An 8,136-nucleotide genomic window follows, 5' to 3' on the forward strand; every position below is an offset into this window, starting at 1 on the left:
AAAAAAAAAAAAAAAGGAAGGAAGACAGAAAAGAAAGAAAAAGAAAATCATATTACCGTCCTCGGATATCTGTGCCACATTAGCTAGGCCGTTCTGGAATATCAGAAACTTGCAATGTTGGCGGCGCCAGAGTTTTCCCACCGCGACTTTCTCCTGATTACCTTTACTCCTTCTTTCTGGCAGAAAAAAGGTACCCATTACGCTCTTGCCCTGGGCGATCAATGAAAAGATCCGCCCTCCGTTGAACCCTGGTTTCAAGTTAAAGACCTTAAGATACGCGATACTTGAGGTGGCCCACAAGGGATTAAAGAGGTTCTCGAGAACCCGGGGAATTAGCTCAGATGGTAGAGCGCTCGCTTAGCATGCGAGAGGTAGTGGGATCGATGCCCACATTCTCCAAGTTTTTCTCTATTGGAATCTGGGCTCTCCAAGCGACTAGAATCCTTCAACCTGGGGGGCGAGGGGACGAGAGAAATAGATACTGAAAGAGGTGGTAATTGTGGCACCAATATGGCTCACGATGTGTCGGCTCAAATGATACAGGTTTGCCAATGACGTTACTGACGTTTGCTATAGTATAGATTTACCAATTCATAATTCGTTTTCTGTTTCTTCTACGAGCTGAGACACTGATCGATAATTCCAATTGCTCTTTTCCTCCATTTCCTCCTTTAGCTTGGTCCTAAATGGAGGGACACAGGGCTGAAAATTACAGGACATAGCCATCTGGGTAAATAAAACCTCAGCTTTTTGGTTTGGGTCTGAAACCTATTCAAGCCTATTAAGGACTTTTTCCTCACCTAGGGACTATGTGAAACCCAGAAGGAAGTCTATACTATCCAGGAAGAGCACTCCCGTGGGTTCTGGCCTCAGTCTGTAAACCCACTACTGAAAACCCTAATGAGCACCTGTGACACAAGCTCCGTGTGAGAAGCCAGCAATCCACAGGGCAACCAAAGCAGCAGCTACTGGAACTGCTCATGCTCATTCATCTCTAGGCGCTCAAAATTCACCCAGAGAAGTCCCAAAGTCTTCATTTTGAAAGTGAAGAAGAAACATGAGAAAGATTGACCACCTCAGTCCTCATATCCCATCATTAATCCAACCAAGCCAACTAGCCTTACATGCAAAAAGCTCTCTCACAGCCCCCAATGGCCTTGAGAGGTAAGAGTTACTCTCATGACAAGAATGACAACTTTGGACACAAGACAACTGGAGGAAGAGGAGGCTGAATGATGTCCTCAAGGCGACAACCTGCACAACTCTTTGCCTGAAAGCTGAGTGTGCCAGCTCCACACTCCCGAACCCTTTACCGCCCAGTGACTGCATCACAGTCGACATCTTGTCATAACTTCGTGTGCATTGTCCTTGTTTGCTTCCTGTTTCTCCCCACTCCTCCCAGGTGGGATGTAATTTCGTGAGGGCGGGAATATTTGGGTTTTCCTCGCTGTTGAATAGCTGCACTGCAAACAGTCTGCTAAGAAGATACGCGCTCTAGAAATATTTGTTGGGTAAGATTAGGAACATAAAGGACTTCGCCTACCCATAATTTCGGGTGGGTGAGCTTCATAGGTTGGGATAGATTGGAAGAGAAACATGCCCTGCTTCCCCCGTCAAGTGGAGAGAAAGAGCAATTTCATCGCAAAGCTTGCAGTTGACAGTGTCAGGTAAATCTCTTCTCCCGCCCATTTGGACGGCGAAGCTGAAAAGAGCCAAGAGAAGGAAGTGATTTCTACCTTGTCAGCTAATTGAGAGAAGACTAGTGTTCCATAAATGTGTGCGTGGGAAACTTGGTGTGTGATAACTTTGTGCGGGGGAGGTTTGGTGGGCATGCGCGGAAAGCGCCGTCAAAAGACTGCCCTCTCTGAGGTTCGAACTCAGGACCTTCAGATTATGAAACTGACGCGCTGCCGGCTGCGCTAAGAGAGCAGCGACTGCACATACCTTGACATTAACCTTATCAACACTGCTTCACCAACATGGCTGTGATTTCAAAGGATGCAGAATACTTGGAAATTATTGGGAAGAATTTCACACCCAGGGCCGGTGGAATCCATGCCTTTCCAATAATCACCTAGGGATGGGAATGTCTGGACTGCTGTCCCTGCCTTTGGCTGCTCTTTTCATTCTTGTATCCCAATAACCTGAGTTTTCCCTCACTTCTGATCTTACTCTTTCACTAATCATGTTCTCTTTTGTTAAAAAGAAATATAGGAAGTGTTAAGTTTATAATAGTTCACAACCAATCAAATGAATGAATGAATGAATGAGTGAAGAAATAGTCTTCAAATGTATTTCGTCCTTACACTGTCTTACTCTGTTATCTCCACTTGCATCTGTATAATTTGAGACATTCCCTCCACAAAAAACAAACTGAATTTATAACCATAGCTTCTGTTTTTTTTTAAACAATCTTGTATGTCATTAATTACACTAAGATATTTGAGTTTACTTCTTATAATCCAGTTGAATTTTGACAAAACTACATATCCTAATCTTCACTTCCCAGTTGTAATGTAGGCTCAGATGCAATTATAAGGTTACAGAACTGGTAAGTGGCAAAACCTGAATTGATAAGCACATTTTTAAGGTTGTAAAAAGTATTTTTTTTCTCATTTCCAGCTCATAACCTCTTTACCTGTTCTTTTCCACAGTAAACCATTCTTTCATAAACCAAATATCTAATTCAAAACGTTTTCTTTACTTACATTTTGGGCTTTGACTTCCAAATCAACTTTGACTCATTCTCCTCCTCCAAACACCACAGCTGATGATTTGCCAGGGATTGTATATAATTCTTACACAACTCCTTTGAATCAGTCAATCTCTTTTCACTCATTCAATACATATTTACTGATATTCAAAAATATCAGTTTCAATAATGTCATCTTCTATATTCTCACCATTCCTGATAACTTAGTAATAATATGATCTTGCTTGTAATGCTTTGGTTCTTACCTTAATTGTAATTTTGTCTAAAAATCAATTAGATCCATTTGTGGGTAGTGTTGTTGAGTTCTTCAATGTATTTTCTGATTTGTTGTCTACTAAATCTATCAATTGGCGAGAAAGGAGTGTTATCATCTGCTATTATAATTCAATTTTCTATTTCTTTTCTGGTCTATACACTTTTGTTCATGAGTTGAAGTTCTGTGGGCAGGGGCATAGACATTTAGGATAGTTGCATCCTTTTGGTCAATAGACATTTTATATAACATCTCTTAATATCTGGGGAATTCTTTATTTTGAAATCTACTTTGGTATTAACATGTGTAATTCAGCATTTTTGTTATTGCAATTTAGACGATCATAATTTAACTTTCCCATTATTTTCCTTTTACTCCATCTATGTCATTATATTTAAAGTGAGTTTCTTACATCAGCTCATAGTTGGACCGTGGTTTATTTTTAATACATTTTGACAACACCTAGTTAGTAACTGATGTATTTAGACAATTTATATTTAATGTTATTATTGATATGTTCTTATATAGATTTAACATTTTATCATTCATTTATGGTTTGTTCCCTTTGTTTTTCATCCTTCTATTTTCCTTTTCCTACCTCTTTTTGGCTTACTATAACATTTTTAGTATACTATATTAATTTATTTTTTGGGGGGGTTATAACTATTTGTTATTTAGTAATTGATTTAATGAGTACTGTATACACACTTGATATTTCACAAACTGATTTAGAATTAATATTCCATCACTCTAGTTGAATATGGAAACTTCAACATTTAGCTCTCTTTACCCTACCCCCTTTCCATTATGTATACAGTAGACTAAAATACGATAAAAACCCCATTAGACGATGTCAACAACTTTTGCTTTCAGTTATCAAACATACTTTGATGAGCTCAATGGAAGAATAGTAGGCTATTATATTGACCCAGATATTTTCTATTTCTGCTATTATTCCTTAATCAGTGATGTTCTAAGTTTCCTTGTGATATTTCTTTTTCTTATCTGTAATCTTGTTAATCTTTTCTAACAGTTCTTCTAGCAATGAATTCTCTAAGTTTATCTTCAAGTGAGAATGTATTTATTTCTCCTTTATGTCTGAAAGATATTTTTCTTGTATATAGCATTCTGGTTGACAGGGTTTTTCTTAAAGCATTTAATAAATGTTATGATATTGCTTTCTCACCCTGATGGCTTCTGATTATTCACAATCATTCAAATTGTAGTTTTCCTTTTATTTTTCTCTGGTTGCTTTCAAAGGTTTATTCAGGTCTATTCTGCTTGAGGTTGGCTGAACTTCTTAATTCTGGTTTAATTTTTGCTAAATTTGAGACATCTTCAGTCAGCAATTCTTCAAAAAAACAATTTTGTCTAAGCACTATTTTCTTCTTTTAGCACAATGATGATGTAAGTATTAGATTTTTAAATTGGTCCCTGCCTGAAGCACTACTTATTAATGCATACTTTTTTCTTTTGTTGTTAAAAATCAGTTAATTACCATTGTTCTATCTTTAAATTCACAGGCTCTCTCCTGTGTCATATCCATGCTGCTATTGAGGGTTTTTTCCCCTTAAGCTTCAGTTAAGGGTTTTTTTTTTTTTCTTTTTTGGGGGTTAAGTTTCAGTTCTAAAATTTCAATTTTGTCTTCTTTATATTACTTATTTCTTAAGACTTTCTAACATTCCTTTCACTTAATGAGTATTCATCCCTAATTCTCAGAGCATTTTAGAATAATTGCTTAATTTTTTGGTTGATTTCATCATTTGTATCATTTCTCTGTTTGTTGACCATCTTTTCCTAAGTGAATTAAGATTTTTCTGGTTCTTTATATGCTGAATAGTTTTGGATTATAACCTGAATATTTTTGTATTAAGTGATGAGATTGTGTCTCATTGAAATCTTGGGGATAATAATGTTATTTTTGTTTTTGCAGGTACTTGACTACCTTGTGTTTAATTCTAAGTTGGGACCAGCCTTCCGTGTATTGTGGTTTCAAAGTCAATTCTATTTTCAAAGCCTTTATAATACTATTTTGAGATTTCTGGAGTGTGTGCAACACAGTGGCCAATGGGGACTGGGATTTGGGCTATCACCTTCAGTTCTCAAGCTCCTTTTAGGCAAGTTATTTAGGATCAGACCCACTTATTCATCATAGCTTATGGGTGTGCCCAGGAGTTCTCAAACAACTTTGGGGGTTTGCTTTCTGCAGAGTCTTTCTCCATAGGTTTTAGTTCCTTGGGACTTGGTTACTTGGTTTCAGTCTTCTGACCGGAAAGCTGGGATTTTATTTACCCAGGTGGCTATGCCCTGTTCTTTTCAGGACTGTGCCACATTTAGGAACAAGTTTGAAGAAACTGTACTTCATATTTTAATCTGGTCTAACAATGTGTGTACAATACTTTGTTATGATATCAGGCAGCAACAGCAAGACACAGCTCCTACTTAGTCATCATGAAGTTAAACAAACAATACTCTGCAATGTTCTGCCTTGCCAGATAATTTTCCCTAACTGTAGGCTCATGTAAGTGTTCTGAGAACATTTAAGATAGACAAAGCTAAGCTATGATATTCAATAGGTTTCTTTCCAACTTACAGTGGTTTTATTGAAATACAACCTTATCGTAAGTTGAGGGGCATCTGTTTTCTACTATCCCTTTTACAAATAGTAGGTTTGAGGCTGCTGTCAGAAGTTAGTGCAAATTTCAGAAGAATCAAAATTTTCCCCTTTGGAAAATGGATGGAGTTGAATCCAGAAGCAGAGGAGCTGAATGCGCATGTTTATTCGCCTTTGCACCTTTACGCAAGCCAGCAGTCTGGGAGAACAGGAGGAAATTCCGTCTTGAGTCAGCCTCTGAGGATCATCAAGCTACTATGGAAAAATGTGGAAAGTAGGTCTAGAGACAAGCCAGACTGGGGGCGGGTAGCAGGGTAGGTTGCATTTTACCTGAAATAATCGCATTAAGCAAGTGACATTGGAAGTTCCCTACTACAGAGTTTCATAGGGACAATGTTTCAGGCTAAAAAGAAAGAGGATAAAGTGTTGTAGACTTAGTAATGATTCTGTGGGAGAAAAATTAACTTTGAAACAGATTACTATTCACATTTAGAAAAACGCTTTAGAGATCTGATCAAAGATGTTCGTTTTTTTGTAGTTTAGATAGTTGCTATAAGTTGCCAGCAGCTCCTAGGTAGCGATTACCTTGTGATACCAAATTCCAAGACGGAATGAAGCAGGACTCTAACAGGAGTTCTGGTACCAATGAGTTTGGGAGCAGAGGGAATGCGAATGCAAATTCCTAAACGCTTTTCTCCTGCACTGGGTGCGCAAGTGCTCTTAAAAGTTGTTGTCAGTGATGAGGCAACCTGGCAGCGAAATTGGTGGGATCTGTCTTTCGATCCCTGGATTGTATCTCCTAAACTTTTAGAGAAAAAGCTTGAGCTGCGTTATCTCAGAAGACTACAACACAACCAGGAAGAAAGGAGGGTCCTGTTCATAGACCTAAATCCAGTCACACTCCCAGACTCCCTTTTTTCTCTTTTCTGTTGCCTGAATTCCCTCAGCCACCTTCGTGCCCTCTCATTGTCGTCCGCAGTTGAACAGGATACAAAACCCGGTCTATTTATGGAGCCGACATTCTCTTCTGCCCGCTGACCAGCCCTTCCGCGGTCCTTCGGTTAGAATGAGCGCCTGAGGCAGTGCCTGCAGGGACCCGTCTCCCCGCAGCCCCGGAGCCCGGGCGGTGCCTGACCGCGAGCAGGTGCCCAGTGACTGCGCGGCGCTGGGTTAGGCACAGCTGAACTTTGTGCTAATATTCCTTTCAGCTGATCTCAACCGAGTCCTCCAGCCACTCAATACAAACAGAATCCCCGTAGTCCCTGTCTGAGTGAAGCTCTTATCTCTCACGAGCTGCTTCCCCTCACTCGCGATTACTTTTTACACCCGACTGGTGATCCCGGCGCGTTCGGCCCTACCAATTTAGATTTCTCTCTTCTGCTGGTTATTAAATCGCTGTAGCCTGTTTCAATGTGAACTTGAACAGCTGAACATTGGAGGAAATGAACCAGGATTCGTTAACGATTTTGTGTTTTCGGGAGAGAGCATTAAAACAACGATATGAGTTCTAAAACGGAAGACTTTTTCACGCAAAATTTGGCGATATAGAAGATCCTATTAGTCGATTTGTATCAAACTTCTTTCTTATTCCTTTGGGAATCTTTTCCAGCCTCCCTCCCCTGCCCTCCCGCCCTGTCCTGCTCAGGTGTGATCTAACAAGAGTTAGTTATAATACAAGTTTATGAGGCTCACCTCATAAAGAAAATATTTCTGAGGTTTTTTAAATACGTGGATTATAAACAAGAACACCCCATCTTACCAGAAAACAAAGAGGGGACGATTTTGAGCCAGCAATTGAATCTTGAATCCTCTGATCCATAGTCAGATGAAGTATCCCATTTCACGACTGGCCCTACTTAAGTTGACATCTTTTTTTTCTTTCTTATTATTTTGTGTTAAATTTTATTTGTAAAGCACTCTACTAAATAAAAACGTGCATATTAAGTACAATAATGCACATAAAGCTTATTGCCCTGTAAATGTCTTTTGAAGCATCAATTGGTCTTTATGAGGTTCTTTTTCATTTTAATAATCACCTTTCTAGATTGGCTGATAGATGCACTTTACTCGCTTCCAATTTGCTCTTCAGCTTCCCAACTTAGAGAATTCGTGATCTACTTGAAGTCTTTTATTTTTTGTTATCTGCTTCATACTTTTTTATGCTATGAAGGTTTCAAATAAGATTCTGCAGAAATTATAGTCAGTAATTTTATCAGAACACAAAGAATTTCACCAAATGTAAGAATATCTAACTTTGGGTGGCCCCTGTGGCTCAAGGAGTAGGGCACTGGCCCCATATACCGGAGGTGATGGGTTCAAACCTGGCCAAAAACTGCCACCCGCCCCCCCCCCAAACTAACGTTATTTAACTTCAAAATTTAGTTTTTATATGGACTGTGATAAATAATTTAATTTCTATATGCTCTAATTTCCCAACCTTAATATAGTCAAAAGTATGTACTTCCTACAATTCTTTTTCTGTAATATATTTTTTCTTATTTATTTCTATTTATTTATTTTGAGACAGAGCCTCAAGCTGTTCCCCTGGGTAGAGTG

At 38.9% G+C, this 8,136-nt stretch overlaps 2 non-coding genes across 2 annotated transcripts; one reads left to right on the forward strand and one right to left on the reverse strand.

Annotated features, from left to right (window-relative positions):
• The first annotated feature begins 326 nt into the window (after positions 1–326).
• TRNAA-AGC lies at positions 327–399 on the forward strand. Its single transcript has one exon. It is a non-coding gene; the product is annotated as a tRNA-Ala (tRNA).
• A 1,457-nt stretch (positions 400–1,856) lies between these two features.
• Positions 1,857–1,929, reverse strand: TRNAM-CAU. The gene has a single exon. It is a non-coding gene; the product is annotated as a tRNA-Met (tRNA).
• Positions 1,930–8,136: the final 6,207 nt, after the last annotated feature.

The sequence above is a fragment of the Otolemur garnettii genome, unplaced genomic scaffold, assembly GCF_000181295.1.
Source record: "Otolemur garnettii isolate 467f Iridium unplaced genomic scaffold, OtoGar3 scaffold00029, whole genome shotgun sequence".
Taxonomy (NCBI): domain Eukaryota; kingdom Metazoa; phylum Chordata; class Mammalia; order Primates; family Galagidae; genus Otolemur; species Otolemur garnettii.